Raw genomic sequence first — 27,461 nt, 5'->3', positions numbered from 1 at the left:
AGTCATAGTAAGTCCAACATGGAAACAGGCTCTTCGCTCCCTGACTCCAGACTGACCATCAACAACCTGTTTACACTAATCCTACATTCCTCCCATTTTATTCTCCCACATTCATATGAACTCCACCATTCACACACTAGTGGCATTTATAATTCAGATTTCTGGATCTACAGTGTTCTTTTCTATTAGCCACAGCTGAAAGCCCTGTGTATTTCTTACAGAACTATCCCCAGGTTCTGAGCCTGCACACTGAGCTGGACTTGTGATGCAAGGTGGCACAACAACAGGATGACTGGCCAGCACTGAAGGTCCGTGCTAAATTGTCCTTACATTGAATACACGTTAGGCAATTTCAGGAGGCAACTGCATCGCTGTGGGTCTGGGGTCACATTTGGCACATGCTCGGCAAAGGTAGAAAATGTCCTTTTCTTAACAATGTTAATGAACTAAACAATAGCTTTGTCGCCACCATTACTGATATTAATTTCTTATTCCAGATTGATTTAATTAGTAGATATTAGTTTCCCCAGCAGTCATTGTGGAATTCAAACTGCCTTCTTCAGATCAATAGTCCGTCTTTTGTGTACTTTAAATGATAACTTATTGTAATTACAGTAGAGTTGAATGCATTGGCAACAAGGAGAACATAACAGGGGGTTTTAAATGCGGTTTAACTGAAACACTTCCTTACTGTTTATTTTTAAAAAATGAAATAAGTAAAACTCATTGCCATTGCTGGGAATTGGAACTGTAAATAAAAACAGCTGGGAAGATAGAGAGGTCAGCCCACATGTGTAAAGAAACTAACAATAATTTTCCAGTATGAAACTTTGAGTTAGATTCAGAACGTCATTAAGATGCATTTTCGTAATTAATATAACCGTCATATTTTAGTTCAGATAAGTGGAGATTTCTCCAATAAAATCTTTTCAATGTTCCGGAAGCTGAGCAAGTCTCTTTCACTTGTATTTTCTGCTGCGCTTGTTGGGAGACAAAAAGCCAACTGGAAGGAGACAAAACCTTACACTGATTGGGTGAGAAAATGATAAATAATTCTCATATATTACAAATCGGCAAAGCCTTATCCAAATATAATAATGTCTTGTTTAGCTCAGTAATGGTCTTTGTGCCTGACCGAGTTTCATTAATATCTGTCACATTTCTTTATTTTAGTTGTGTTAACATAAACAGTGACTGGACATCTGTGAGGAGTGAAAAAGCAGAATTTTTTGGCAGAATGAAGAGCAAAGTGCAGCATTCTGCACACTATTGCTGTTTCTCTTCCGCTGGAGTACTTCATCACACCATGTTTCTGGCTTTTGGCAGGGCTACTGCAAGAGATAAGGCATTCTTCGTCTTGGCTTAAGTTTCAATTACTTAGTGACATTTGCACACAGGACTATCCCATATTCCCTAGATATAATTGCTTACTTTCCCACTTTGCTTTAAAGTTAATAAAAAAAAGTTTGTATTTATAAAGTTTGATTATTGGCCTCCTCGGCCTTTCTGGGAGTAGTGCATGGCATTTCCTATATAACAACGGTTCAAAAGCACTTCATTGACTAACACAGACAAAATGCTGGAGGAACTCAGCAGATCAGGCAGCATCTACGGAAAGGAATAAAGAGACAAAGTTTTGAATTGACGAAGCCGATGCTTCACCAGAACTGTTGAAGTGTCTCAGCCTCAAGCATCAACTTTTTACTCCTCTTCAAAGATAACCAGTTAAGCTCCTCCAGTATTCCATGTGTATCTTTACTCTTGATTTCTAGCATCTGCAGAATCTCTTGTGTTTATCATCTACTATAAGCTGTTTTGAAAGTTTCAGAGATCACATAAGGGAATTGAGATAATGACGCCTCTCCTTCAAGATTGGTGCCATTAAAGAATAGACCACATGGAAAAGCCCAAACTGCAAGTTAGATAGGCTTTCAGACCGACAGCAATGTGGTTGACCCCGAAAGAAACCAGCAAACCATTCCATCAAGACACGTAGAAATGGGCAATAAACGCCAGTCTTACAAAATGTCCACATCCCACCCATTCCCATTCCGATATGACAGTCCATGGCCTCCTCTACTGCCAGGATGAGGCCATACTCAGGTTGGAGGAGCAACACCTTATATTCTATCTGGATAGCCTCCAACCTGATTGCATGAACATTGATTTCTCAAAGTTTGATAGTGACCCCCCCTTCACCATTTCCCATCCCCATTTCCCTCTCTCAACTTATCTGCTTACCTTCCTATCACCTCCCTCAGGTGCTCCTTCCTCTTCCCTTTCTTTCATGGCCTTCTGTCCTCTCATGTCAGATTCTCCCTTCTCCAGCCCTGTATCTCTTTCATCAATTGACTTTCCAGCTCTTTACTTCACCACTCCCCCTTTCTCAGTTTCATCTATCACCTACTACCTAGTATTTCTTCCTTCCCTCCCTCCACGTTTTTATTCTAACTTCTCATCTTTTCTCGCTGGTTCCGATGAAGGGTCTTGGCCCATAATGTCAACTGTACTCTTTTCCATAGGTGCTGCCTGGCCTGCTGAGTTCCTCCAGCATTTTGTGTGTGTTGATTGGATTTCTATTATTGTCATTTAATCATATACATATATACTGACAAATGAAGCAATGTTTCCCCCAGACTAAGGTGCACAACACATAACCCACAGACAACACATAAAATAATGAAGTGTATTTCATACTCAAGTCAAAAAATAAACAATGTAATGCTGCTGGCACTTCATACATGGTGAATCCTGGGTGGTGTAGGGTTCAGTAGCCTCACAGCCTGGAGGAAGAGGCTGTTTCCCATCCTAACAGTCTTTGTGCTAATGCTATGGTAACTCTTGCTTGATGGTAGGGAGTCAAAGAGATTTTTGGACAAAAGGGAGGGATCAGTGACAATGTACCCTGCATATGTAGTACTCCTGAGAAATATTGATTGCATTTGATAAGGTACCTCATGCAAGGCTTATTGAGAATGTAAAGAGGCATGGGATCCAAGGGGACATTGCTTTGTGGATCCAGAACTGGCTTGTCCATAGAAGGCAAAGAGTGGTTGTAGACAGGTCATATTCTGCATGGAGGTCGGTCACCAATGGAGTGCCTCAGGGACCCTCACTCTTCGTGATTTTTATAAATGACCTGGATGAGGAAGTGGAGGGGTGGGTTAGTAAGTTTGCAGATAACACTAAGGCTGGAGGTGTTGTGGATAGTGTGAAGGGCTGTCAGAGGTTACAGCGGGACATTGATAGGATGCAAAACTGGGCTGAGAAGTGGCAGATGGAGTTCAACCCAGATAAGTGTGAAGTGGTTCATTTTGGTAGGTCAAATATGATGGCAGAATACAGTATTAATGGTAAGATTCTTGACAGTGTGGAGCATCAGAGCGATCTTGGGGTCCGAGTCAATAGGACACTCAAAGCAGCTGCGCAGGTTGACTCTGTGGTTAAGAAGGCGTACAGTGTATTGGCCTTCATCAATTGTGGAATTGAATTTAGGAGCCGAGAGGTAATGTTGCAGCTATACAGGACCCTGGTCAGGCCCCACTTGGAGTACTGTGCTCAGTTTTGGTCGCCTCACTACAGGAAGGATATGGAAACCACAGAAATGGTGCAGAGGAGATTTACAAGGACGTTGCCTGGATTGGGGAGCATGTCTTATGAGGATAGGTTGAGTGAACTTGGCCATTTCTCCTTGGAGCGACAGAGGATGAGGTGTATAAGATGTTGAGAGGTGTTGATCGTGTGGATAGTCAGAGGCTTTTTCCCAGGGCTGAAATGGTTGCCACAAGAGGACACAGGTTTAAGGTGCTGGGGAGTAGGTACAGAGGAGATGTCAGGGGTAAGTTTTTTACTTGGAGAGTGGTGAGTGCATGGAATGGGCTGCCGGCAAAGGTGGTGGAGGTGGATATGAAAGGGTCTTTTAAGAGACTTTTGGATAGGTACATGGAGCTTAGAAAAATAGAGGGCTATAGGTAAGCCTAGTAATTTCTAGGGTAGGGACATGTATTGAAGGGCCTGTATTGTGCTGTAGGTTTTCTATGTTTCTATACCTCAAATGGGTGGAAGGGCGGCCCCAATGATCGTCTCAGTAGCCGTTGCAATCCTTTGCGATCATGTGCCTTGCAATCCCCACAGCAAACAGCAAAGACACCCTCACTGGTGCTCTTGTAAAAATTAGTTTGTCTGGGGCCGTTGGGGAAGCCTCAGTTGCCTCAATATCCCCAGGAAGTGGAGATGCTGCTGTGTTTTCTTGGCTGAAGAGGTAGTGTTGAGGGCAAGGTGAGATCGTCCATTGTGTGCACTCCCAGGAGCTTGGTGCTCCTATTTCTCTCCACAGAGGAGCGGATTATGTGCAGTGAAGGGCTGGCAAACCGAACCTTCCCAAAATCCACAACCCTCTCTTTAGTCTTGTCCACACTGGGACTCGAGCGATTCTGCACATCGCACTGCTTCCTCTCTGTAAACCATCATTGTTCATAAGGCCAGCCACTGTTGTGTCATCATCAAGCTAGATGATCCGGTTTGAACTGAATCTCACAGTGCAGTTACATGTCAGTAGCAACTGCAGCAAGCTGAGCACGCAGTCCATGTTCCGTGCATCAAACCGTGTGTAAAAGTTGGCAGGTTGGCAGCTGTAAATTGCCCTTAGTGTGCAGATGAGTGTGGAATCTAAGGTTGATGAGAATGTCAGAAAGAACTAGCAGTTCGATGTCATTTTTCCCCCAAATCAGAACTTCCCAAAGTAATTCAGAGTCAACAGAATAAACTCAATGGCCTCTTTATTAGGTACATCCGCACACCTTCTCATCAATGCAAATATCTGATCAGCTAACCATGTAGTACAACTCAGTGCATGAAGACATGCGTACATGGTAAAGTGGTTCAGTTGTTTAGACCAAACGTTAGAATAGGGAAGGAATGTGATCTCAGAGACTTTGATTGTGGAATGATTGTTGGTGCTAGGATGAATGGTTTGAGTATTTCAGAAATCCTGGGGATTTCTGAAAGCCTGGAATCGCCTGGGATTTTCACACACAAAAGTCTCTGTAGTTTACAGAGAATGGTGCAAAAAGACAAAATAAAATCCAGTGCAAAGCAGCTGTGTGAAAATGCCTTATTAATGAGAGAGGTCAGAGGAGAAAGGCCAGATTGGTTTAAGCTGACTGGACGGTGACAGTAACTCAAATAACTGTGTGAGACAACAAAGGTATGCAGAAGAGCACAGCACATTGAATCTTGAAGTGGATGGGCTGTAGTCCACTCAGTGGCCACTTTATTAGAGACAGGAGGTGATGTGTATTTAATGTTTTAGTAATATTTGAGTAATATTGTAAACATATCATTTGATTAAGCATTCTTTGTTTAAATAATTCAATACGGGTTATATGTTAAATTATGTGAATGGCGTATGTCATTACACCACGTGTCAAATGTGCATGCCTCACTAAAAGTAAAAATGAAGTTTACACACATCTCTCAGGCTCCCTTGTTTTTCTTTCGATTAGTTTTATATTTTAGAGTTACAACACATAACAGGAGGTACCTTATAACTTGTCCATTGAGTGTATCTTTGAAGAATGGTGATGGAAGAAAGAGAGGACAAGACAATGAGGACATTTATGGTATGACTTTCTCAATGGGATCAGAAGGAAGCATTAAACAGGGATAAAGAGCTGGAGAAGGACTTTGGAAGAGGATAGATTCAAGGTATTGAGCACCTTGGAAGGGCAATGAACTTTAGCTGTGGTCTGACTTTGATGACTGTAACGGTTGCGCTGACAGGAGCTCAGAAAATACATTGCAAGCTCTGAAACTGAGAGTACTACAAGGAAAAAATATTCAACAAGCAGTATTTTGGAGGAGACAGGGCTTGAAATTGAGACAGTAATTATTGGTCAACATGGTTTAAGCTTGTTTTTTTTATATGTATATATGAGGCAGAGTTCCCGACAATTGTCTGAAATGGGTGGGCCAGCATGAAATTTAAGTAGTTCCAAGAGCTTGCCATCGTTTGCTTCGAGTCAGCTCTTTGTCATTTTTAAAGGTTTTTAGGTGAAGAAAGTGTAAGGGAATTGACCTTTTCACCTAGAGATGATACTTTATAAGTAAACTGGTCTCTGAAAATGCCTGATTGATGTAACTGGACAAGCCTTGGAATCTCCTTATATACTCAATAATAATGTATGTTAATGTACTGTAAAGGTTGTTGTTCACACTGGAGCTGTTAGTTGTGAGTGCCTTATGACAAATGTAATGAAAACAACTAAAGTGCCAAAACCTGCTAGACTTTCTATACACAAAGATCAGTCCTTGTGCGGCATTAAATGTCAGAACTCAGAATAAAGGGAAAACTTCAAATGCACCCATTATTGAAGCTTGTAATAGAATATCCCAAAGAACAAGACAAGTGTTTGTGGTGTTAGGGCAAGGCCATAGACAAATCATAAAGTTTAAGATACAGTAGCTATTAGTATGAATGAAGACCAGTTTTTGAGAACTATTTCAAAACTTAAACTACAAGCAGTAATTTGCTTTAAAATTAAAAGCACAGATGTGTGAATAAGCATCAGAAATGAAGAATGCTGACTACAGGCTTACAGATGGCTGCAATGAGCATGAGACATCCTTATTGGCCATTGGCCAAATGTAGAAAATGGGGTGATGCTAATTGGCCTACATCACCGGGCATCAGATATATTCAGCTGATATACAGTATTGGTGTATAATGGTAAGAGGGCCATAGAATCCATCTTGATTAAAAAAAAAAAATTATTGACTTATTTAGGTCATTTGCAGAAATTTAATGATGCTCTCCTCACCACCCAGGATGCACCTCCAACCCCTGTCGAGTCCATTATTTAAAGATGGTTTCAAAGATGACAAATGGGCCTCCAGTTTTCTAATCTCTCACCAAGTTACTTGTTTTGGGACATCAACAATGTTCCACAACCAATCCTTGTACATGTGTTGATCACAAATGTCACATGCAAAATATTTATAGGCTTTGAGCCTGTACTCAGTGGAGCTCAGGATGGAGGGGGATGTGGGTGTCTTTGAAGCCTAATGAACACCACAAGCCCTGGACATTAAGAGGATGTTTCCATTAGTAGTAGAGTCTGGATCCACGGGCACAGACTCAGAATAAGGAGATGTCCCTTTAAAATTGAGATGAGGAGGAATTTCTTCAGCCCAAGGGTGGTGAATTTGTAGAATTCATTGCTGGAGTGAGCTGTAGAGACCCGTCTTTTTGTGCATTTAAGACAGAAATTGAGAGGCTGCTGAATAGTAAAAGAGGCTTTAAGAGTTGTTTGGATAGGCACATGGATGTAAGGAAGATGGAGGGATTTCGACTTTGTGTAGTTAGGAGGATTAGTGTTTGGATGTTCTTGATTTGTTTGTTAGCTGGCCAGCATGGCATTGTGGGCCAAATGGCCTGTTCCTGTGCTGTACTGTTCTATGTTCTAAAAGGTTTAATGGTTACAAGGAGAAGGGGGGAGAGTGGGATTGAAAAAAAATCAGCCATGATTAAACAGTGGGGCAGGCTCAATGGGCAGAATGGCCTAATCCTGCTCCTATATCTTATTTATTTACTTATTGAGATATAGTGTGGAATACACCCTTCCAGCCCTTCAAGCTGCGCAGCCCAGCTGTCCCCCAATTGAATCCTAGTCTAATCACAGGACAATTTACAATGACCAATTAACCTATCAACGGGTACGTCTTTGGACTGTGGGAGGAAACTGGAGCACCCGGAGGAAATCCACACGGTCATGGGGAGAACGTACGTACTCTTTACGGGCAGCCCGGGTTGCCTGCACTGTAAAGCATTGTGTTAACCATTACGCTACCACGCTGCCCATCTTATGGTGGAGAATCCGGAACTGGAAGAAAGGATTGGAAGTTGGAGCAGCAACTATGAGAAAGGTTCAACTGATGTTTGAAGTCAATCATCTCTCTTCAGGAATATTTTGATGAAAGGTAATAGTTTTACATTGTTAATGTAATTACACTTAGAGGTTTCCCTCCATTCAAGTGTGTTATGTAACAGCAATGATGACTTCAACAGAACTCCAACATGGAGGCAGAATATAGTGAACTACCACTTGAATTTGGCATATTTAGCAGTTCTGACTGGGAGTGAGTTTCTAGCCATGTCTCCCTCCCCTGTGATGTAATACCAGCAATTTTGTTTGTGTTCTATATGTACAGCTAATTGTAATATGGGCCCCAGGAGCTGTAACCTTGGTTATTTCCTCTACCCTTTGCCCAGGGAAAAATGAGGCTAAACACAACACTTTATTCAAAATCGGGCAATCAGGGAATTGAATCAAAGCCCAACAATGGTCACTTGCCTTTGAATAGTGTATTTAACACAAGGAAAATAAGTTGAGTGTAGATCATGGGACTGTGCATTTGGCAATTTAAAATATAAGATAGTTCTTTTGGAGAACAGGCAAGGGGGGCGGTGGGGAATGAGATAAGTGATTGAAAAAAATGGTCTAAGATGATATACTTGTCACCAAAAAAAACGATGTTAAATGTGATAAGATTTTATTTAGAATACTACAATGCAATCCTCAATGCCATGAGAGATTTGATCCCTTCTGGGGAAACTAGTGATGTGGACAGTCATTGAGAAGGTAATTATTAAGAAATTGAGAAGCCATTAAGAAAGGTGTCCTCTGCAGGATAGCAAAATCAGAGGTTATAGAGAACTGGTATGTAAGTGGAGATGAGTCCAAGGATCAGATCACTCTTTATCATAATGAATTCAAAACATTCGGTGAGGTGCCAGGGGTTGGAAGATAGCTAATGTTATTCCATTGTTTAAGAAAAGGCAAGGAAATTATAGGCTAGTGAGCCTGATATCAGTAGTGGGAAAATTATTGGGAAATATTCTAAGGGACCAGATATATAAGTTTCAGATAGACAGGGACTGATTAGGGACAGTCAACATGTCTTTGTGCGTGGTAAATCATGTCTAACAAATCTTAGAGAGTTTTTTGAGGAAGTTACCAAGAAAGTTGATGAAGGTATGGTGGTGGATGTTGTCTACATGGACTTTAGCAAGGCATTTGAGAAGGTTCTGCATTGAAGGTTGATTGAGAAGGTTCAGTTGCTTGGCATTCAAGATGAAGTTGTAAAATGGATTAGAAATTGGCTTCGCAGAAAAATCGATAGGGTGGTTTTAGAAGGTCGCTTCTCTGACTGGAGGCCTGTAACTAGGAGTGTACTGCAGCGATTGGTGTTGTGGCTGCTGTTGTTGTTGGCTGTGTCATGTACATCAACAATTTGGATAATGTGGTAAACTGGATTAGCAAATTTGCAGATTAGCGGTGTAGTGGATAGCAAAGAAGACTATCAAAGCTTGTAGTAGCTGGACAAATGGGCTAAAAAATGCCAGGTGGAATTTAATGCAGGCAAGTAGGAGCTGTTGCATTTTGGGAGGACCAACCAGGATAGATCTTACACAGTGAGTGGCAGAGCATTGAGGAGTGTGGCAGAACAGAGGCAAAGATGGAATAGGGTAGGACTTTATTCCCTAGAATGTAGAAGATTGAGGGTGGATTTGATAGAGATATTCAAAATTATGAGGGTTATAGATAGGGTAAATGCAAGTAGACTTTTGCCACTGAGGCTGGGTGAGACGACAACTAGAGGTTATGTGTTAAGGGTGAAAAGTGAAATGTTTAAGGGAACATGAGGGGAAACTTCTTCACTCAGAGGGTGGTGAGAATATGGAACAAGCTGCCAGATGAAGTGGTGGATTCAGGGTCGATTTCAACATTTAAGAGTGTTCTGCTTTGTAACTCCAAAATAGAAAATGAATTGAAAGCAAAAACATAGGGAACTGGGAGATGTGTGCCTAATTCATTTTTACTTTTAGTGAGGTGTGCACTTATGGTATGGTGGCATAATAACGTAAGCCATTCACATACTTCTACATATAGCCCATAATGGATTATGTAAGCAACAAAGAATGCTTCATCAAATATATTCACAATATTACTGAAATATTAAGTACACAACATTCCTTCCTATTTAGCTATAAACTCCAACTCAATATAGAATGCATCTTATTATATATATGTAAACTCACTATGTTGTGGATGTCCATATAATAGTTATATAGCTACTATATGGACATTATGGACATCCACAGCATAATAGGTTTCTAAATTGCCCTATTCAGGTCTGAAGATTTAATCGTGGTGGAGGAATTCTTATTCTTGTGGGATAATGTGTTTCTTGACAAAAAGGTCACTGGTGCAACTGCTGGCTGTGAAACATTGTCAGGTTCTGGGGCCTCCTCCATGGTGGCTGAGGGTATTGACTCTGAGACTGAAGAAAGTGGTTCAGACAGTTCTGGACAATTTTCTTCTCTAAAAATTGACTCTGCTGTGTTATCTCCAGATGACAACAAATGAAATCTCCACCGTGTTGGAAAGTGGTCCAGTTTTGATCCTTAATCTTTCCAAGTACCTACTTTTGATCATCTCTGTAGTCTTGTTTGCGGGGCCCTCAATTTGTTTCAGCTGTTTGTCGTGCATACTCCTTCTGAGACTCGGTTTGAGGAGATCTAAATGTGAAGGAATGGACAACCCGGGAACAACAGAGCTGGCGAGTTGTTGGTTGTGAAATGTGCTGCATTGCGATATGCAAAAGCAGGAAATTGGTGAGCTTCTGCTTCAGTTTTGGTGAAATGTGTTCTGCTGAGATTTCCTGCAGTGCATTCATCAGACTCTCGTCAAACCTTTCTCCCAAGGTATTTGTTGCTGGGTGGTACAGTGCAGATGTACTATTTCTTATTCTATTCATTTTCCAGAATGACTGAAACTGTTCTGCATCAAATTGTCGCATAAGAAAACCTCCATCAATGACAAGATCATCACGGCTTTGGTAAAATGGGGGAAACAGGAATTTCTGCTGCACATTTCAGCCACTACGAGTAGTCATGTAGACCTGAGACAGTGTGGGGTCTTAGACAGGATAAATGCAAGCAGGCTTTTTAGACAGAGGTTGGGTGAGACTAGAAATAGAGGTTACGCGTTAAGGGTGAAAGGTGAAGTGGTTAGGGGGAACATGAGGAGGAATTTCTGCGCTCAGAGAGTGGTGAGAGCGTGGAATGAGCTGCCAATTCAAGTGGTGGACGCATGGTCAGTTTCAACATTTAAGAGAAATTTGGATAGGTACATGGATGGGAGGGGAATAGGCAGCTATGGTCCAGGAGCAAGTCAGTAGGACTAGGCAGATTAATGGTTTGGCACAGACGATATGGACTGAAAGCCCTGTTACTGTGCTGCAGTGTTCTATGACTCTGTGACTCTATCATCTGTAAGGAGTCTCTGTACGTCCTCCCTGTGGAATGCGTAGGTTTTTCTCCAAGTCCTTTGATTTCGTCCCATTGAAAATTGTCCCGCAATTAGATTAGGGTTAACTCAGGGCTGTCTGGGTTGTTCGAACATCCAGAAGGGCTTCCAAGTCAGGTTACTACTATTCTAGCAGTATTGATTGTGCTCTAATTTGCTCTGTGTTTTCTTTAAAGACATAATTTATTACTCAGTTAAACAATAGTTCATCTCTTTTATACTTTTTAAAAATTATTTTCATGAAACTTCAGCTAACTGGAGCAGCCACTTAATTGTGCCATAACGTCCTGGTCCTGATATGTCCAAATTAACTAGAATCCACTGTATATATAAAAAAGTTAAATAAGTAATTTTAAAAAAGAGGAAAATTAGTAAGGGACTGTTCAGGGCTCCACTGACAGTTCTAAAATCAGATGGGCCATTCCTAAAATGTTACATGTGTGTCTTCAGGCTCTTGCACCTCCCCCCTGATGGTAGTAATGAGAGGAGGGTACATCATGGATGGTGGGGGCCCTTAATGATGGATGCCAACTTTTTGAGGCATCGCCTTTTGAAGATGTCCTCGATGCTGGGGAGGCTAGCGCCCATGATAAAGTTAACACAGTTTACAACCCTCTGCAGCCTTTTCTGATCCTGTGCAGTGGCCCCTCCATACCAGATGGTAATGCAACCAGTTAGAATGCTCTCCACGTTACATCTGTAGAAATTTGCCTGAGTTTTTGGTGACATGCCCAAATCTCCTCAAACACCTAATGAAATATATCCTCTAATGTGCCTTCATCACCATTGCATCAAAATTTTGTGCCTCTCCACATCCCTGGATGAGTGCAGTTCCAACGATGCTCTAGAACCTTTGCTCTATCCAGGACAAAGACTCCTCTTTGGAAGCCTTCCTGTTTGCCAGTGTACACTTACACTCTGTCCATTGTGTCCATGTGATCGTAGCATGCACTATCTACATAATCCACTCCATTGCATAGCCCAGATTATTCCAACTGCATCTTCCAAAACCATGACCTTTATCACTGATTGGGTGGCAAGTTTGTGGAAAGGCACCTACCCAATATACACACCATCCTGTGTTGGACGTACGTCACTGGTTTTTCCTTACTCTAGGTCTAAATATTGGAACCCCTTACCCAAAAATACTTTCTTTCACCAGAAGGAAAGCAGAGGTTCAAGGAGGCAGCTCACCACTACCTTCTTGAGGGCAGATATGAATAGGCAATAAATTCTGGCCCTCTCATTGAGGCCCATCTTCCATGACCAAATAAATACAAAGAACAGTACAACCCTTTGGGGTCAAACAGAGAAACGATGGTGCAACACAATGCATAGAATGCTAATTTACCTCTTTTGCATTGGGTATTATTTTCCCCCCATTTAACACAGCAGTTGTTTGTTTTGGCAAGAGAAAAGGAAGCAGAGTGCTAAACGAGACACTTAAGTTTACAATAAACATACACCTCACAGTTCATTACTGCTATTAGATTACAGATTTTGTATTTTTTTTTACGTTTCTTTCTTGGCTAAAATTCAAAAGTCCAATTTTGAAACAAGCCATACGTTAAATTGGGTGCAGCACATTTCTCAGGCTTTTCTTCTTTAGTATTGACCTCTGGATGTGATCTTGTTCTGGGTTGGAACTACACTGGTACCAATCAATTTTCAAATACTTATGCTGCCACTCAAATGAGCTGGGATACACTGGACTGATTCATTTACTTAATTCTCTTACACAATTCAAAGGTGAGCTATAATGTACATTATCTTGGCATAATTCAATTGCACTAACCAGCATTAACCAGTGTTAGAATGGCATAGTTCCAAAATGCAAAACAACATGAAACTATAATAAACCCTTGCAGTGCACAGGATTTTGAATGTAGAACATTAACAGTACAATACAGAAAGCTGCCCCTCTGCCTGCAGTCCACTTTCCTAACCTTAGTACTAAATTATACCAATCGCAGCTTCCTGCACACGATTCATATGCTTCCATTCCCTGCATGTTCATGTGCCCGTCTAAATGCCTCAAAAACACTACTATTGATAAAGATTAGCTTTATTCACCATATGTGCATCAAAACATATAGTGAGATGCACTGATAAAAACCAATACAGACCGAAGACGGGCTGAGAGAGCCCGCACGTGTTGCCAGCCTTCCGATGCCAACATGGTGTGCCTGCATCTCACGAACCCTAATCCATACATCTTTGGAACGTGGAAGGAAACCGGAGCACCCAAGAAAACCCATGTGGTCACAGTGAGAATGTACGAACACCTTACAGACAGTGGAGGGGATTGAACTCTGATCTTCTCATTGCACGCATTGTAAAACATCTACACTAACCACCGCGCTATTGCTTTTGCCCTGGCCATTTCCACTGTTATCCCAGCACTCACCACTCCCTGTGTAAAAGTGTGCCACTCATGGCTTTTTAAACTTTCTCCCTCTCTACACAAAGTTATACCCTCTTGGAATTTCTCCCCAGGGAAGAAGTTTGACTAACCGATTAAGAGGAGTCTTTTTCCTGGCTAGTGCAAAGGTTCAAGAGCATCATTGAACTGCACTCATCCAGGGAAGCACTGTATACATAAAAAAGTTAAATAACTAATTTAAAAAAGAGGAAAATTGTCAGGTAGTGTTCATGGGTTCACTGACTGTTCTGAAGTCAGATGGCCAAGGGAAAGAAGCTGTTCTTAAAATGCTGTACGTGTGTCTTTGGGCTCTTGCACCTCCTACCTAATGGTAGTAATGAAAAGAGGGTATATCCTGGGTGGTGAGGGTCCCTAATGATGGATGCCGACTTTTTGAGGCACCACCTTTTGAAGATGTCTTCGATGCTGGGGAGGCTAGTACCCATGCTGGAGCTGACTGAGCTTACAACTCCCTGCAGACTTTTCTGATCCTGTGCAGTGGCCCTTCCATACCGTTTGCTTAGAAGAATGACTGCTCTAATCAATCCAGCCAAAATGAGATTTGCTGATATTATGAAAGTACTGCAGGAACTTTTAGAACTAAGACTGTTGCTGATTGCAGAATGCTTTAGGTTTCTTAAGTGGAATCAAAAGGAAGGGAAGTCCATTTTAGCAAATGTGGATGAATAGAAGAAATTGACTGAGCTTTGTCAATTAAGTAATGAGCTTAATGATACACTGAGAAATCATTTAGTTTGTGGAATCTTACAAGAAAGCATTCAAAATCAGCTCCTACCTGAAGCAGAACATATACTTAAAAGAACAGTTGAAATTGCTGTATCAATGGAGCCAGCAGACTGAGACACAACTGAGTTGCAGTCAGGAATAGAAGTGAAGGTGAACAAAATTGCAACATATAAATAGAACATGGCCTGGCCAACCAAATTCTGTTACCATTGTGGCAGGGGCTCACATATACCAAAGGCAGGTTTCAAGGCAAACTTACAGAAAATCTAACAAAGTGGGACTAAATAAATGGACTGCACAGGGAAGAGAGAAAGATAAAAAGCTAAGTTACGGTCTCAAAAAGAGACCTGATCTGTGTTGTGGATGAAAAGCTGATAATAATGAGAATGACAGGACAGAGTAGCCTTGGGATTCATAATGTGAAAACAGACAAGAGCTTACACCAGAAGTGAATGACAAATTAATTAAAATAAAGTTGGGCACTGGCTTGCTGTTTCAGTCATTCCACAAGATGAGTTTGAATGGAATTTTGAAGATACTGAACTGAAGCTTGCTAAGTTCCAACTAAGAACTTATGCTGGAGAAAAGGTAACTCCTGTGGGAATGATATGAAGCAGTGAAATACAGCAACCAACAAACCACATTGGGCTTGGATATGGTGAAAACAGGAGGGACAGCATTATGGTGAGACAACTATAACTTGATTGGACATCATCTGCATGCCAAATCCCCTGCAACAGAGTCAATTGAAAGCGAATTAAGGAAGGTACTACATAATGTCACAGAATGTTCAAGGTTGTCATTGGAAAACACAAACATATTAAGGGTAAAATAGTGTTAAATAAAAATGCAATACTCAAGTCTTACAAAGCCCACCATATACAGTGTAATGGGTGAGCAAGGTCACATGGAGACTGAAGAAATTCTTTCCAAGGTTGAGTGGAGCCCATGGGTAATGCCAATGGTGCCAGTAAGCAAGAAGAATGAGCATGTCAGGATGTGTGCTGAAAGTAGATCGATACCCTCTGTACAGGATAGTGAATACCCTTGTAAACCTTTCAGGAGGACAACATTTCAGCAAAGTGGACTTAGCTGAGGCCTATCTACAGATGAAGATGGAAGCAAAGTCCAAAGTGTTTCTGAAAATAAACACTCACAAAAGGATTATTGCTACAGTAGGCTTGTTTTTGGAGTAGCACCCCACAGCTGCACTCCGGCAGAAAGCTATGGACCAGTGCTGGAAGGTTGTTCAGATACTCAGTATTATTGGATGACATCATTGTTACTCGTAAGAGTGAAAAGGGACATCTCCACAACCTCAGGACAGTGTTAAAAAGATTAGAAGGTTATGGGCTCAGAGCATAATGCAACAAGAGTGAATTCTTTAAACCAAGTGTAACTTACTGTGGTCACAACATTGATGCACAAGGCTTACACAAGTGTGCTGAGAAATTTCAAGTAGAGCTAGATGCCCCAAGGCCAAAGGATGTGTCACAGTTGCAGTCCTTTTTAAGATTTGTCAATTACCGTAACAGGTTTCTCTAAACCTGGCTACTCTGATCCACCCCTTGGACTTATTACTACAGATCAGGAAGAAATGGCAATGGTCAAAGCAGAGTGAAGTAGTGTCCTATGGGGGGTGGGGGGGGGGGGGGGGGCGCGTGCCTTATTCAAATTGTCAAAAGTCGCTTCTGTCACGATTGGTTAGTTTAGAAACTCCAGCTGCTTTTCCCATTGGTTAATTGTCTGGTGTTCACTTTCAAATCTCATGGGAATGGTTGAATTTTTTACTATTTGTAAGTAAATGATTAATGTACCTATTCACAGAGTGCTTTCTGTTTCACTTGCCAGACCCATGAACCTTGATTCAACATGACAGGTGGCTTTCAAAAAGATAAAGGAAATGCTGATGTCAGACACTGTTCTTCAGAGATGAACCAAAGGGAAACCAGCAAAGACACCACACTGTTTCAGGTCTACACGGTCCCTCAAAATGTTTGGAGCGTGTATCAGAAGTTGCAGTTCCCTGAATTTTACCTGCGCCAGCATGAATTTGCCCTTGACGGAGTTTGCCTTTTGAAGGGATTGGAAGTTGTTGTACCAACCAAGCTGAGAGCTATATTGTTGGAGGAGCCATACACTAGTTATCTAGGCATGATCAAAATGAAAGCATGGCTCAAAGTTTTGTCTGGTAGCCTGGAATAGATCAGCAGACTATATAGCTTGCCTTGCACAGTTTGGGATGCCAACACATCCAGAAGGTGCCAAGAGCTGCACAACTCCATGCCCGGGATGCCCTACTCTGCCCGAGTAGAGGATTCAGATGGATTTTGCCAGAACATTCATAAGCACAAATATCTTGGTAGTAGTGGATGCAGCTACAGTGTGGCCAGAAGTCTTCCCAGTCGCCTCCACTACAGCCTCACACACTGCTGATGTGTTGAGAAGCATCTTCTCAAGGACTGGTGTTCCAGAACACTTAGTTAGCAACAATCAACCATAGTTTGTTGTGAGTAAATTTGTTGCAACCTGAAAATGAATGGAATAAGACATATTACAACTGCACTGTACCTCCCAGCTACTTATGGCTTGGTGGAGAGATTTGACCAAATCACAGAGAGCAAGTCAGTGGAACACACTACACTGACAGTGAATCAGAAGCTCAGCAATTTCCTCCTTGCACATCACAATGCAGCACACTCCACAACCAACAACTCACCAGTTATTCTGTTCCTTTGCACTCATTTTTGGATATCCTCAAACCCAGTCTCAGAAGGTGTATGCAGGACACCCAGCTGAGGCAAATTAAGGGCTCCTCAAACAAGACTGCAGAGGTGATCAAACGTGGGGGTAGCTAGAAAGATTTCAGGTCGAGCTGAGCTACTCTCCTACACAGTGGAGATTGTGTCTGATGTCATCTGAGGAATACACATCAATCAATTGAGAGAAACATCAATTGTTAGAGGAGAAAGCTTGCCAGAACTGTCAGAACCAATTGCCTCAGTCCCAGAGTGCAATGTAAAATATATATGTGTTGAGATGCATTCTATATTGAGTTAGAGTATATAGCTAAATGGGTAGGAATGTTAAGCATTTAATACTTCAGTAATATTTGAGAAATATTCTAAATCTATTATTTGATTAAGCATTTTGATGTTTACATACTCCATTATGGGTATTATATAAAAGTATGTGAATGGCATACTTTATTATGCCACCATTTCTAAGTGCACACCCCACTAAAAGTAAAAATGAAGTAGAAATGGATCCCCAGTTACCTTTGTTTTTCTTCCAAATAATTTTCTATTTTTGAGTAACATAACACTCTTAAATGTTAAAATCAAACCTGAATCCACCACTTCATCTGGCACCTTGTTCCACACTCTCACTACCCTTAGAGTGAAGAAGTTCCCCCTCATTTTCCCTTAAAAGTTTCACCTTTTACCCTTAACCAATGTTCTCTAGTTGTCGTTTCAACCAATTTTCAGTGGAAAAAGCCTGCTTGCATTTATACTCTCTGTATGGTCTAATGGCCTATACCCCTCAATTTTATTTGCCCCTATCAAATCTCCCCTCAATCTTCTACATTCTAGGGAATAAAGTTCAAACTTTCACTGGTACTCTGGTCCTCAGGTCCTGACAACATTCTTGTAAATTTTCTCTGTATTCTTTCAATCTTACATCTTTCCCATAGGCAGTTGACTAAAACTGCACACAATACTGTAAATTAGGCCTCACCAATATTTTATACAATTTCAACATAACTCCTGTACAATGATTTATGACAGCCAATGTGCCAAAACTTTATGATCCTATCTACTTGTGATGCCACTTTCAAGGAATTATGGATCTTCACTCCCAGATCCCTCTGGTGTCCTGCACTCCTCAGTGTCTTACCACTCAGTGTAAGAACTACCTTGGTTGGCCCTCCCAAAATGCAACACCTCACACTTGTCTGCATTAAATTCCATTTGCCATTTTTCAACTCATTTTTTCCACCTGATCCAGATTCCAGCTACAAGCTGAAATAGTCTTCCTCGCTATCCATTACACCCCCAATCTGCAAATTTGCTGATCCAATTTACTACATCATCATTATCATCCAGACCGTTGATATACAAGACAAACCAACAATGAATCCTGCATTGATCCCTGTGGCACACCACTAGTTACAGGCCTCCAATCAAAAAGACAACCATCTACAATCAGACTCTGGCTTCTGCGAAACCAGCGTCTAATCCAATTTACTACCTCATCTTGAATGTCAAGCGACTGAACCTTCTTGACCAACCTCCCATGCAGGACCTGTCAAAGGCCTTGCTGAAGACCATGTAGACAACATCCTCTGCATTGCCTTCAACAACTTTCCTGGTAACTTTCACAGAAAACTATATAAGATTGGTTAGACATGATTTACCATATACTAAGCCAAGTTGACTATCCCTAATCAGTCCCTGTCTATCCAAAATTTATATCTCTAGTCCCTTAGAATACCTTCCAATAAATTTCCCACTACTGATGACAGGCTCACTGGCCTATAATTTCCTGGTTTATATTTAGAGCCTTTCTTAAACAGTAGAACAACATTCTCTATCCTCCAAATATCCAGCACCTCACCTGTCGCTAATGATGATGTGAATATCTCTGCTCGGGCCCCTGCAATTTCTGCACTAGTCTCCCACTGGGTCTGAGGGAACACTTTGTCAGGTCCTTGGGATTTATCCACCCTAATTTGCCTCAAGACAGCAAACACCTCCTCCTCTGTAATCAGTATGGGGTCCATGACCTCAATGGTTCAATCCCTCACATCTATAAACACAGTGTCTGTCGCTGGAGTTAATACAGATGCCAAAAAATCCATTTTAGATCTCCCTTCACCTTTCAGTTCCACGCTACTTTGATCTTCCAGTGGAGCAATTTTGTCCCCTGCTATCCTTTTCCTCTTAATATAACCTTAGAAGCCCTAAGGATTCTTCTTCACCTTGTCTGCTGAGCAACCTTCTGTCTTCTTTTAATCCTCTTGATTTCCTTAAGTGTTGTCTTGCATGGACAGTTTTTCTTTGCATAAATGCTGTTTGACCTTCAGAACGTTTCCAACATTTTCTGTTTTTATATGAACCTGCAGGTTACAGGTGACCTCAATAATAACTTCAATCAGTATAACATAAATGAAGTCACGGACATAATAGACAGCATCTGCGGAGAAGCTTATTAGATCACCACATACAACCTCAAGATTCTTTTTCCCGCACACACACTCAGCAAATCAATAGAACAGTAAATGTAAACAGGGTCGGTGAACAACAAACTGTGCATATGCAAATATAAATAAATAGCAATAAATAATGAGAGCATGAAATAACAAGATAAAGAGTCCTTAAAGTGAGATCAGTTGTGGGAATACCAGAAATAGAATGAATGTAGGGATACCCACACTCTTGGTTCCTTGAACCTGGTGGTGAGGCACCTGTACCTTCTGCCTGATAGCAGCAGTGAGAAGAGAGCATGGCCTCATTGGTGAGGCTCTTTGATGATGGATGCTGCTTTTCCACAGCAAAGTTTCATGCAGATGTGCTCAGTGGTTGGGAAGGCTTTACCCGTGTTGTACTGAGATGAACCCACTACCTTTTGTAGGATTTTTCGCTCAGGGATATTGGTGTTCCCATACCAGGCTGCAATACAGAGAAGAAAGAAAGGTCTATGACAGGGGGATAGGTCTGAAGAGATTGAACGGCACAGCTGGTGTGGTGAAGGATGAAAGAAGTTGGTTAAAGTGTGTCCAGATGAACTGTAAAGAGATTAATGAAATCTGAAGTACACAAACAGGAGGCAAAAGACTGCTGAAAATGTGAATTAGAAGATTCTAAATCCAGACGTAGGGTCTCGATTAGAAATGTCAATGGTTCATTTCCTTCCAGATATGCTGCCTCATCTGCTGAGTTCCTCTGACAATTTGTTGTTTTTATCTGTGCTAAAAGATTATAATGTCTAGCTATCTAAAATTCGTGAATTTACTAACAAATTCAGAAAGCTGTATTATGCCCCGTCAGAGTCTGAGGTGCACTTTCTAAAGCTTATGTTGAGCTTTGTTGAAATAGTGTGTCTGCCTAAAGTCAAAGAAGTCCATAAGATATAGGAGCAGAATTAGGCCATTCAGCCCATCAAGTCTGCTCTGCAATTCCATCATGGTCAATTTACTTTCCCTCTTAACCTTATCCTCAAAACCTTTCATGCTCTTACTAATCTAAAACTTAACAACCTCGATTTCAAGTAGTTTGGGGGGCAATGGTAAATTAATATGAGAAGTAATTGAAAGCCAAGGGTCATCCTTGCAACCTGTGTGGAAATGTTCACCCAATCTAGGGGCAACTATATGGTGAGTATTGAATACAGTATACTAACTTGGAAGCACAAGTAAATTATTACTTGACCTGAAAAGACTATTTAGATCTTTGGATATTGGGAAGAGCATCTTCTATAGTTGTATGGGAATGCACAAGGTGAGAACAGGAATAGGTATAGGTAGAAATGGAAAAAAGGTGGAAGTGTACAAGAGCATAATGGAAAGGCTGCTGAAAGGGGAGGAGGAGGAAAGGTGGTCAGATCACATTGAGAATCACGTTGAGAATCATGAAATATGGATGATTGGGCTGGATGGTGAGGCCATCACAATGGGTCAAGCACAATTGAGAGTCCAACTGAGGTGGAAGGGAAAATCACAAGTAAGGAGAGAGGATGATAACTCAGAAACACTGTTTTCAGAATAGATGCAACAGAATCAGAAAAAAGTGGGAGTATAGTATGGTACACACACAAAATGCAAGAGGATATCAGCAGGTCAAGCCGCAGCTATAGAAAAGAGTAAACTGTCAGTGTTCCGAATCGAGACCCTTCATCAGGACTAGAATGGAAGGGAGAAGTCAGATAAGGGACCGGAGAAGCGGGAATCTGATAGGAGAAGACAGAAGACCATAGAAGAAAGGGAAAGGGAAGGAGAACCAGAGGGAGGTGACGGACAGGTAAAGAGATAAGGTGAGAGAGGGAAACAGGAATGGGGAATGGTGAAGGAGAGGATGGAGCAATTACCAAAAGTTCAGGAAATTGATATTCTTGCCATCAGGCTGGAGGCTACCCAGACTGAATACAAGGTGTAGCTCCTCCAATCTGGTGTGACCTCACCCTGGCAGAAGTGGAGGCCTTGGACCGATGAGTCAGAATGGGAATGGGAAGTAGAATTAAAATGGGAGGTCACTGGGAAATCCCGTTTTTTGTGGTGGACAGAGCGAAATTGCTCGACAAGGCAGTCTCCCAATCTACGTTGCTTGGTGATAGGATATGTTGGTGATGGAGGAAGTTAAAGGGAATTATGTGCTGGACATGGAGGCTGGTAGGTGAGGACAAGACAAGAGGAACCTTATCCCTGGTGTGGCAGTAGGAAGATGGGGTGGGAGCAGATGTGTGTGAAATGGAAGAGATGCAGGTGAGGGCAGTGTTGATGCTGGAGGAAGGGAATCCCCTTTCCATGAAGGAGGAGGACACCTCAGTTGTTCTGGAATGAAAAGTCTCATCCTGCGAGCAGGTATGGAGGAGATAGAGGAACTGAGAAAAGGCAATAGCATTTTCACAAGTGACAGGGTGGGAAGAGGTATAGTCCAGACAGATATGAGAGTCAGTGGGTTTATAAAAGATATCAGTAGATAGACTGTCTCCAGAGGTAGACACTGAGAGATCAAGGGGTAGAGAGGTGTCAGAAATGGACCGAGTAAATTTGAGAGCAGGGTGGAAGTTGGAGGCTGTCACAAGGGGACATGGAGACTGGACCCAAATGCAGGATGCAGGCACTGAAATACTAGGGGCAGGACAGGAACAACTAAAGGATAGAACAAGGTGGGGAGACCATGGCATCCAACAATGATCCTGCAGTTCAGAGAGTTCATGGCAAAGGCAGGACCCTGGCTAGGCTAAAGGATGGGTCTGTGAGACAAGGAATGCTGGGAGGATAGCCCCCTGGGCGGGCCACATTACTTCTGGGCAGGGCCCAGCCTCCCAGGCAGGAACACAGGGACCTGGGCAAGACACAGAGCACCTGAGCAGGTTGCAGGGCACAAGCCATCAGAAGCAAGGGGTAGGAAAGGGTCAGAGTCCCCCCACCAGGCAACAGCAGACTGGCCTGCTTACCCAACAGAGTCAAGGGATCAGAAGGGAGCTCAGTCCAGGGTGACTACAAGAACAGACTTAGAGAACAAGATGATTAACAGTGGGTACTCCAAGCCAGGGTCAAAACAGGATAGCCAGGTACAAGACACACAGACCACCACCACCCAGTCCCAGAGCCCCTATATATCCACCTGCAAGCCGATAGGTCTCAGGTGCACCTTCTTAAGCCAAGATGATCCTATTTGGGCTTAAGGGTGAAAGGAGGACAGCTACAAGACCCGGAGTCCAGAGTCTGTGGACCAGATCAAGACCCGGAAAGCAGGCTCTGGACCGGACCATAACAGGAGGCAAAGCTGATGAAATGTATAGTTTGAGGATGGGTGGTCAAGGAAGGTGTACAAGGGCTTGCATATATAATGGTTACATATAATGTATAATGGAAAATCAAGAAAGAAAAAAGGGAAGTCAGAGAAATGCAATTGTGAGCAGGAGATTGGCAGAAAATGTTCTTTATAAAGCAGTAAGCAACATTAAGGCATCAGAATCAGATTCAGATTCAGTGTCTCTAACATATGTGATGTGATAGCTGTTGTTTTGTAGCAAAAGTGCAGAACAAAGACATAAAATTATTATAAATTACAAGATAACCATTGCAAAAAAGGAGCAATGAGGAAGTGTACATGGGTTCATAGACTATTTGGATATCTGATGGCAGAGGGGAAGAAGCTGTTCCTGAATTATGGATCTTCAGCTCCTCTGCCCTGTCCCCAACCTGTCAGAAAAAGAGCTAAGAATGTACCCAAGGTCCCACACCACCAGGTTCAGGAATACTTATTACTATACAACCATCAGGCTCCGAAACCAGTGTAGATAACTTCATTCACCTCAAACAGAATTGACTCCATAACTTACGGACTTACTTTCAAGAACTCTACAACTCAAGTTATTCAGTGTTATTTGTTTATGTTTGTTTTTATTATTTGCACAATGATTCTTAGACCATAAGACATAGAAGCAAAATTACACCATTCAGCCCATCGAGTCTGCTTTGCCATTCCATCGTGGCTGATCCTCGATCCCACTCAAACCCATACACCTGCCTTGTCACCATAACCTTTGATGTCCTGACTGATCAGGAAACTCATTTTTCGCTTTAAATATACCCACAGTCTTGGCCTCCACAGCTGTCTGTGGCAGAGCATTCCACAGTTTCACTACTCTCTGGCTAAAAAAATTCCTCCTTACCTCTGTTCTGTTACCTCTGCTTGTTACTTCTTTGAAGAATTCCAACAGATTTGTCAGGCAAGATTTCCCTTGACAGAAACCATGCTGACTTTGACTTGTTTTATCATTAGTCTCCAAGTATCCTGAAACTTCATCCTTAATAATAGACTCCAACACTTTCCCAACCCCTGTGGGTGAGGACTGCATTAATGTTATATTAATTCCATAAGCTCCACATTGTATTTCACTAATTTCACTATTTTCCTTCAAAATAAATTTTGTATGTAAAGATCATAAATCAGCAAAAGCAACATTGAAAATAATAGGGATAAACAGCACTGTAACTCAGTTTATTGAAGCTTGCAAAAGAAGGATTTAAAAATGTATTTCACTGCTTATTAGTGCAATTGAATTCTATCATTACAATATAGTTCTGTGTTGCTTAGCATGATAGACCTCTACAAAGATCATTGTTCCAAAAAGAGAATATAATAATTGATGGATCATTATATCATTAAAATCTAGGCACTGGGTGGAAGAAGAGGAATTACTCTTTTGAGATCTGATCTGATTTAAGATGTTAACCTCTGAGAAACTCAGCAAAAAAAAATTCTTCTCAATACATTTTTAGTACATATCTGTTTTATGATTTTAATGTAGAAAGAAGTATTTCATAAACAGAAAATGTAATGGTATAATGCTTGTCAATGTAACCCTTTCAAAAATACATTAATTCTTTGAAGACATACAATATCCCTTTTCAGGAGTAATTGATGTTGGAATCACTGATTCAATTTAAAAAAAACTGAAGTCTATTAATGCAAAACAATCTTTTATTTAGCTGTCTCGTAGACAACCAATTTTCTGAGACTGTGGAACTGGATAATGTCTTTTCTCTGAAAGCAGGCTCTATCTCCTTAAAACTGATGTATGATTTTTTACAAACCTGTTTTAGAACTATTGATCAGAATTCTCCTTATCTTATGGCTATAGAGGCCCTGAGTCAGAAGGCCCTTGGTCAAACCCTTGGTGTGATCCTCCCTAAAACAGATTATAGACTGCTATAATTAAATATAACATTCCTGAGAAAGGATGTAAACATGTTTGAACAGTGGTCAAACCAGTTTCAGGTTACATGCGTCATAGGCGTCATTGCAGAATTGCATTCAAAATTAACCCTTGTAAAACGGGTACAAGTGTTTGAATTGAACATGTTACCTAGCTTGATTATATGTTGCAGTATCCATTTGTCCATGTCATTATGGTGGAGAAGTCAGCCATACCCTACTCCACTAGAAACTAGCACCATCTAAGTGCCTTTCTTATGTATAAAACTGGTGTGTGAATTTCCTGGAGCAGGGTGAGTTTAGTGCAAAATTAGTAACATTAGTGTAAATGATGATTGATGGTCAGTAGCAACTTGATGGGGTGAAAAACTTGTTTCCTTGCTGTATCTCTCAATGATTACATAACTCTATGAGTTAGATTGGGAACTTCTACTAGTTGGATAGTTACATCCTGGAAAAAATATGCTTCCTTTTTAAATGAAGTAATGCATGCGTAATCATGGGTGTAAACATCTTTGAGGATCCATCCTGGGCCCAGCATATCCATGCAGTTACAAAGAAGGCAAGAAGATATTTCATTAGAAGTTAGATTTGATATATCACCAAAGACACTCACAAATTTCTCCAGATTCTAACTGGCTGCGTCACTGTCTGGTATGGTAGGGAGGGGGCACAGCACAGGATTGAAATAAGCTGCAGAAAGTTGTGAACTCAGTCTGGTACATCATGGGCACTAGCCTCCCCAGCATCAAGGACATCTTCAAGGATGGATGCCTCAAAAAGGCAGCATCCACCATTAAGAACCTCCATCACACAGGACGTGCCCTCTTCTCATTGCTACCATCAGGGAGGAAGTACAGGAGCCTAAAGACACACATTCAGTGATTCAGGAATAGATTCTTCCCTCTGCCATCAGATTTCTGAATGGACATTGAACCGGTTGTTGTGTGAATGAAGTCATGGAAGAAAACTACTGGCAGTTTATGAAGCAGTTTCTTTATTCAACTAAACAAGATACAGCAAGCATTACACTGAGGCCCTTTCAGTTGTAAAGGTCTAGCCGGCCCAACATGGGGCTCAATATTTTATGAGCTAAACATAAAAGGACAATTCCATATTTACAATGTATCCACAATGCTTTCTTTGACTACACGCAAACTTCACACCTCTTGATATGCACCCACCCCACAGTCATCTAAATGAATTTTAATCAGTATTGTCTGGTCTGTGATTCAAGGCTTTTAGGAACCTGTTTTCAGAGCTGCATTTTAGATTAAATCAATAATTTATATACAGATTTGAAGATTGATGGCTGAATTAATTTGCTAAATGTAAATGTGCTGAACCCAAAAATTGCTCTAACAGTTCCCCCTCCTGGCCTTCCTGGACAAAACTAAATTTGTACCTTCATTCTCTGGTATCGAAGATTTTCTTTCCATGGGTACCTGCAAGGCTTACAGGTCCTCTCGTCGATGTACTGGAATGGCTTGGGGGTGATCCCTAATGACTGCAAGGACCACTTCTGAACTGTCCAGTTGATTGCCGGCCCTATTGCTGAAAGGGCCCTGCTCATTTGCATTCACTCCCCACTGGGGGTGCCTGCCTTCATTTGGAGGTTCTACTGCAGTTGTGCAAGGCCTTGGTGAGACCGCACCTAGAATATTGTGTGCAGTTTTGGTCCCCTAATCTGAGGAAAGACATTCTTGCCATAGAGGGAGTACAGAGAAGGTTCACCAGATTGATTCCTGGGATGGCAGGACTTTCATATGAAGAAAGACTGGATCAACTAGGCTTATACTCACCGGAATTTAGAAGATTGAGGGGGGATCTTATTGAAACGTATAAAATTCTAAAGGGATTGGACAGGCTAGATGCAGGAAGATTGTTTCTGATGTTGGGGAAGTCCAGAATGAGGGGTCACAGTTTAAGGATAAAGGGGAAGCCTTTTAGGACCGAGATGTGGAAAAACTTCTTCACACAGAGAGTGGTGAATCTGTGGAATTCTCTGCCACAGGAAACAGTTGAGGCCGGTTCATTGGCTATATTTAAGAGGAAGTTAGATATGGTCCTTGTGGCTAAAGGGATCAGGGGGTATGGAGAGAAAGCAGGTACAGGGTTCTGAGTTGGATGATCAGCCATGATCATACTGAATGGCGGTGCAGGCTCGAAGGGCTGAATGGCCTACTCCTGCACCTATTTTCTATGTTTCAGCCTTTCTCAGTCTGCCATGCTATCAAAGTTGTGGAACCTGATGTCTCTGCTTTAACTGAAATCCCTCCCCATCTATTTTCCCCAGTACCTTTTCTATTCTATGCTATTTGACTAATCTACTTTCAGCAACCAACCTTCATTACAGAGTACAATCACCATCACACTCTAGCATGCTATTCACAGATTTCTCTCATGCTCTTGGTGTCCTCTGCCTTCGTGTTTGCTGTGGATGTGCTTCCATCAAGCGTGGTCAGGTCTGGTGTT

The sequence above is a fragment of the Hemitrygon akajei genome, chromosome 8 (genome assembly GCF_048418815.1).
Source record: "Hemitrygon akajei chromosome 8, sHemAka1.3, whole genome shotgun sequence".
Classification (NCBI taxonomy): Eukaryota; Metazoa; Chordata; class Chondrichthyes; order Myliobatiformes; family Dasyatidae; genus Hemitrygon; species Hemitrygon akajei.
Note: the sequence above shows the minus strand (reverse complement) of the source record.